The sequence below is a fragment of the Mustela putorius genome, unplaced genomic scaffold, assembly GCF_011764305.1.
Source record: "Mustela putorius furo isolate JIRA1106 unplaced genomic scaffold, ASM1176430v1.1 tig00000145_pilon_pilon_pilon, whole genome shotgun sequence".
Lineage (NCBI taxonomy): Eukaryota > Metazoa > Chordata > Mammalia > Carnivora > Mustelidae > Mustela > Mustela putorius.
In genome coordinates this window covers 8,069,088-8,076,136 of record NW_025421294.1, presented here as the reverse complement: position 1 = coordinate 8,076,136, position 7,049 = coordinate 8,069,088, and the positions used below count along the sequence as shown (strand labels likewise).

General features: G+C 38.3%; 1 pseudogene; it reads left to right on the top strand.

Annotated features, from left to right (window-relative positions):
* The first annotated feature begins 6,305 nt into the window (after positions 1 to 6,305).
* Positions 6,306 to 6,458, top strand: LOC123390853 (annotated as a pseudogene).
* Positions 6,459 to 7,049: the final 591 nt, after the last annotated feature.

Here is a 7,049-nt window from a genome sequence, read left to right as displayed (position 1 = left end):
TGTTCTAGATGTGTCTGGTGTCTCAGTTGGCTAAGAGTCTGACTCTCTATTTCTGTTTAGGTCATGATCTTAGGGTTGTGAGGGCAAGCCCCACATCAGGTTCCATGCTTAGTGTGGAGTCTGCCTGTCTCTCTCCTTTCCCCTGCTTGCATTCTGTCTGTCTTTGTCTCTCTCTGACTCTCTCATTCATAAATAAATAAATTAATAAGTAAATAGAATGTTCTGTAATTTTTGGAAAGCCTAGCAAATCAGGATAACTGATTTGATTCCCATTTCTATCCATGGCTTATGTAAACTCAGAGAAGTTGTTCAATCCCCATGTAACTCAGTGGCTCACTTTGCAAAATGAAAATAATATAACCATGTTCTCTTGCTTTAATGTGTAAATGTCTAGCAATGTAAGCTTCTTATAGCCAAATGAAAATACAAAAAACAAAATTTTGGGGGACACCTGAGTGGCTCCCTCAATTAAGTATCCATTCTTGGCTTTGGCTCAGGTCATGATCTCAGAGTCACGAGATCGAGCCTCAAGTCTGCCTGAGAGTCTCTCCCTCTGCCCCTCCCCCAATCCTCTCACTTGTATGCGCACTCTCTATCTCTCTGTCTCTCAAATAAACAAATAAATAAAATCTTTTAAAAAAAAATTTTTTTTATTGCTTTCCCTGGAACTGAGGTCTTTATAGCAGACTTGTATAAAATACACAAGTAATAATCTCATGTTGTTAGGTTATGTGATCCAAAGCCTCGACACTGAGGGTCAAAATGAGCTATTTCCCATCTGTCAGACACATTAAGAAGTTCAATTAGAATATGGCCTATAGACTAGGAATAGAAGGACCCTGACTTGTTTAAGCAGTACCACATGGAGCCCAAAATGTGATGGAGCTTCCATTCTAACTGGATAATTACATAAAATATAACATCTCTCACTGTTTTCATGATGGAAGAGATTTGCTAGAGTTTTCCAAGGCATAATTTCCATGTAACACAAACATTAGAGCTGCATGCTTTACTGCACTTTGGGGGACCGTTTCTAGGCTGAGTATTTACCAATAAGCATTGGAAAGTGTCTGGTCTTGCAGATCCCAGAAGAGTTTACAGAATTCTTTCCTGACTTTCTCACCCCAGAACACTATTGCATTTCGTATTGATTAATATTAGCAATATCTTATTAATACAATTTTGTCTTACATTATGCCTTTATCCAAAGGGTCATGCACAATATATTAGCAAGGTTCATAATAGCTGGAAGAAAGAGAAACTATATTATTGATTTATTTGAATAAATAAAATGAGGCAATGGGAAGACAAGTTCCTTGTGTATGTCCTTTGTTTATGGATAAGCATCATTGTGCTGGCTTCTTTATAAACGAAAAGTTTCATAGTGAGAGTAGGTGCTGGGACAGGATTCTAGAGACTTGGCTCCTTATCACTCTGGATTCACCACTAGCCATCTGAGTTCCTGGGCCACCAAAGACCCTTCCCTGAGTGGTACAGGAAAGTGAAAATTTTGATGGCCCTTCAAATCTAGCCTCTTTAAATAGTTATGCAAAATTTAGTGGGAAGTCTAAAATCTAGGCATGGAAAGAGGAAGAAGAAAAATGTATACACCTTAGTCATCCAAACATGTAGCTTAATTTGTGCAACTTCTTGGCTCCTTCTTCCTTAAAGGCAGTTTTGTGACCCTGCTTGACATCACAAGGGTTCCTTGAAGTTGTCAACACCCCAGACCCATACAGCTCATCTTCATGTGCCTTCAGCTTGCATAAATCCTGCAGAGGTCTGGGAAGCATAGGTCCCTGCACCATCTTACATCTCCAGGGAGGTAGTTAGCACTCTGTATGCTGCCACCCCAGGAAATGCCCAGGGGCTGTGGCTTCCCTATCCTGATCTCCCTGGGCAGGGGAATTAAACTCAATGAGTCCTATTCTCGGAAATATCAATCTGGTATTAATGGTGAAACTCTTCTTTAAACAATCTGCATGGAAACCAAACCTGTGAAACACATAAAAGCTGGAGAAGGAGAGGGAGTTACCGGAAGTCTTCTTGCTCCCTCCCTGTTGTTGCTCTTACATTGTGGGAGGAGGGTAATAAAATCTTAAATAGTCTGAAGCCTAGTTGGAAGTCACTGAACTGAACTCTCTATAGGGTGAATCTAGCTCTCACGTTTTATAATTCTGTATGACTCTGTTAAGGGATTTGGGGTAAATAGGAAGAGGGCGAAGAAATAACTAGAGAGTTACATAATGTCACATGCTTTCCCCAACCTTTAGTTAGTCGATCTGTCTTTGGATAGTGATTGTCCAATCCCACTGGGTTGATCTCCAGTGGGGGAGGGAAGAGAAGTAATGATTCCTTTCTCTAAGCCAAGGGAAGGAGAGAAACCTAAAATCACTCAAACTACTCTGACATTGGGGGTTGACCACACAATAACCCTTTCCACTACACTGGGGACTGTTGAGCATCTTCTTATGAAAGTATTGGGGCTACAGAGCCCTCTGAAGCTGCTGGAGTATACAGAATTTGGAAGGATAAATAGCAGCATTCCCAGAATTTGTTCTGGCAAGCATGCATGTGTTTCCCCTAGGAAGTATTAACACTGCTCAAGATACCTGAGCTCAAACCTTCTGCTTGGGATCCCTCCAACGATCCCATATATGAGACAGTAGAATGCATCATGGGTATGCAGTCTCCAGTGGTGCCATGCATAATTCCTCCCCTTTCCATCAGCACCTCCTGTCAAGAGGCAGAGTTTATTTCCTTTCCCCTTGAATGTCAGCAGGCCTATGACTTGCTCTGACCAAGAGATTGTGTTGGAAATAATACCGTCCTCGAGAATCCTGGTAGCACGTGCTTTTTATGTCTTGAAAAAGCTCAAATGTGATTGCTTCAGGGTAAGAATCCACCTAAAGAGAGGTTCTGGAGGACAAGAGGCTACCTTGAACATTCATCCTCCACCAAACTCCCAGCAGAGTGCAGCTTCCTGAGTGACTCCAGCCTACACCAACAGGAGACCACCACCTGAGCCCAGACAACCTACAGAATTCTAGGAAATAAGACATTTTTGTTGCTCTACTCCGCTAAGTTTTTGGGTGATTCATTTCACAGCAGTCGATCACTGAAATAATCAAGGGAAGCAGCAGGTTGGAGGAGAGGAGAGAGCCCATGCCAGATCTCCCCTTGGAGGGGACTGTGCAAGGGGAGGACCCTGTAGAACACACTGTGTGGCTAACACTCATGAGAATGTCTATTTCCAAAGAGGGGTGTGTTCCATCATCAGGACTGCAGCAACACCTGAGCGTTACGTTTAAGTCACAGCAGAACAGCAATGAAAGCGAACACTCCAATAGCATCTCTTCCATTTCAGGCACTGCTTTCGGTCCTTTACATGTATTTTTTCCACTTAATCCTCTAAACCATCTGTTAAGGAAGGTTCTATCACCATTCCATTTTGCAGATTAGAAAACTAATGAACAGAGCCATTTAAAGTTTGTAATCTTTAGAGATTAAAAGACATAGCCAGTATGTCTAAGGCAGACTTCCTAACTCCAGAAGGTGTACTCACAACGACAAAATAATACTGCTTCTCATAAGGACCTAAGTGTTTAACAGCCTGGTTGATATATTAAAACATCGTAGGATAATATTTTTCAATTTTTAGTGTAGAATCCAGCTGCACCTTAAAAGAATAAAACAATAAATAAATGGGCTTTTCTCTGGAAGTGTAAGATAGGCTTAGTAACTGAATGATATAAAATAGTGTATTAGTTCCCTGCAGTTGCTGTAACAAAGTCCCCACAGACATGGTGGCTTCAACAATACACATGTGTTCTCCTACAGTCTGGGAGGCCACATGTCTGAAATCAGTTTTCCTGGGGCAAAATCAATTTGTCAGCAGGTCCTAACTCCTTCTGAAGGCTCCAGCGGAGAATCATCTCCTTACCTTTTCCAGCTTCTAGAGCTGCTTCCTTACATTCCTTGGCTCATGGCCCCTACCTCCATCTGCAAAGCATAACATCTTGTTCTGCGTCAAATCTCCCTCAGCCTCCTTTTTATAAAGATACTTGTAATTACATCTAGGGCCACTCAAATAACCTAGGATAATCTCTCCATCTCAAGAAGCTGAATTACATCTGCAGTTCCATGTAAAGTAACATTCATGGGTTCCAGGGATCAAGATGTAGATACCACTGGGAAACATTATTCTGTTTATCTTAAATATTAATGATATTACCACTATAATATACCACATTAATAAACATAAGGAAAAAATAATTGTACAAATTCTTTAAAAAAGCATAAATATCAACATTCATTCTGGATTTTTGAAAGTGATTAATAACATGGGATAGATAATCTGTTATGTTTTATCACAGTTAAACAAAGAAACAGCATCCTCCTTAATGGGAAACCCGAGGACATTCCCAGTCCCAGATGTCACAAATGGAGTCTTTTCTATGATCATAACTTTTTTGTTGGAGGGGACTAGTGAATACGGGCAAAAGAGTAAATGTGTAAAAATTGGAAAGGAGGGAAACTATCATTATTACAAGCATATGATTCTTTACCTGGGAAATCCAGGAGAAGCAACTGAAAAATTATTTGAAGAAATGGGAAATGTCAGGAAGTATAAAACTAATGTAGAGAAATAAATAGTCTTTGTATGTACAAATAATATCAATTAGAAGAAATAAAGGAAGAAAACACCCCTACCAAAATAGCAACACACAAGAAACATGTAAGATCTGGGCGCCTGGGTGGCTCAGTGGGTTAAGCCGCTGCCTTCGGCTCAGGTCATGATCTCAGGATCCTGGGATGGAGGCCCACATCGGGCTCTCTGCTCAGCAGGGAGCCTGCTTCCCTCTCTCTCTCTCTGCCTGCCTCTCCATCTACTTGTGATTTCTCTCTGTCAAATAAATAAATAAAATCTTAAAAACAAAAAAAAAAGAAACATGTAAGATCTATGTAAAAACAATCATGTGCTTCTGAGAGGCACAAAAGAATACCACATTCTTGGAAAGAAAGGTATCACATCATCATCATGATGTCACTTCTCCCTAAGGTATCATAGGAATAGAATGAGGACTCTGTGAAATTACTAACAGTGGTTTTTGCAAGTTAGATAAGGTGGTGGTAAAGTTCAAATGGAAAAGTAAACAAGAAAAAGTACTCAGGGAAGTTTTTTTTAATTTATTAGCTCTCTTGAATGGATTATAAAGCTATAATAACAATAACACTTGAATAAAATATAATCAATGAAACAGAATAGAAAATATAGACATATATATACCCAAATACAAATTTAGGAGTTGATAAAGGTAACATTTCAATTCTGGTATAAAAAGATGGATTGCTCAATAAACTGTGTTGGTACAACTGAGTTGATGTCTGGAAAAATAAAAAAACTGGACCTGTACCTCACACATAAGGCTAGATTCCAGATGGAATAAATATTTAGATGTTAAAAAATAAAACTGTAAAAGTACTAGAAGAAAATGTGGAGAATTTTTGCCATGTGTTCCTGGGCAAGGCTTTTAGAGGTATGACAAAATCCAGATGTCTTCAAGAAGAGATTATTCAGTTCAAACCCAACAATTAAAAACTGTTTTGGCTGGAAAACAGACAGCAAGCAAAATGATATGATAAGCACTCAAATAGAACTCTGTGGAGGTTATAGCTAGTTTTCCTAACACATAAAGAATTGCTACACATAACAGGTAAAAGTTAATAATTAAATAGATAATATGGGAAAGTAAGTCACAGGGGAAAAAACCACACATATAGGTGGCTTTGAAACATATAAAAACATCCCTGCAATAGGAGAAATAAAAATTTAAGTTACACTGAGATCGTTTTTCACTTACTAGTGAGATGAAGATCAAATAGCTTACTGGCATAGAGTATTAGTGTGAGTGGAAAAAATAGACATTCCCATACATTGTTCATTGGAGTGTAACTTGGTATAAGCTCTACAGAGAATAATTTGGAAGAATCTGTCAAAAAAATTCAAATACACAAATGCACCAAGATGTATACAAAAATGTATTAGTTATAGACTTGCTTATTTTTTTACTAAAAAATTGGGAATTACATAAGTATCTGTTAGTAGGCAAATGATTAAATAAAATATGGGATGCTAATATATTAGAATATTGTACAGCCATAAATAAGAATAAAGAATCTTCTCATGTAGTGATATAAAATATAAAAATATATTAAGAGAAGAAACAAATCAAGGTACACAATAGTGTATATGGTAAGCTACCATTCCACTTTTTAAAGGACATTTTAAAAGATTGATTCACAGCTTTGCGCAATGGCAGTATCGTAGCCAATGAGGTTTATCCGAGGCGCGATTATTGCTAATTAAAAGATTGATTCATATATTTATTTGGGTCTATTTATGGTATCTCTAGAAGAATACAAGAAACTGTTAATTTTGGTTGCCTCTGAGGAAGTGACCTGGGTGCCTGAGTATAAGAGTAGAAGGTAGCATTTATAACTTCTGAATTTTTAAAACATTTCCTATTCTTAAAAATGTTTTAAGCATCAATCTTTTAAAGAAAATGAATCATAGTTACATAAGATCCCCAAATTAGAATACAATTTAGGTACATATGTAAGTTAAATTGAACTGGGACTTTTTCTCATGAATTTGCCAGTTTTTAATCATGGCTTCATCTCATCAGGGTCTGTCTCTGGGTATGAAAATGTGCATTCTTGAATTTCATCCTAACCCTTCTGGCTTATTTTGAACTAGTCTATGGAGCAGATTCTTTTCCATCTGTATGGGAGACCTCTGTATGATTTTTTTCCATTTGCCTCTCATTCCTTCTATTTCCTGACTCTTTCTTTCTTCATATTGGTATGGAAAACTTCAAGCTTATTCATAGCTCAAATAGTTTTATTTTGGAATTTTAAACTCCTGCAGCTTCCTTCATAGCTCCCAAATGTTTCATGTCTAGGTCTGTTCCCTGCTTATCCTAGAAAAGGGATTGGGTTGCTTTTGCTCTGCCTCCCAGAACCCACATTTCCTACACCTGCCACGA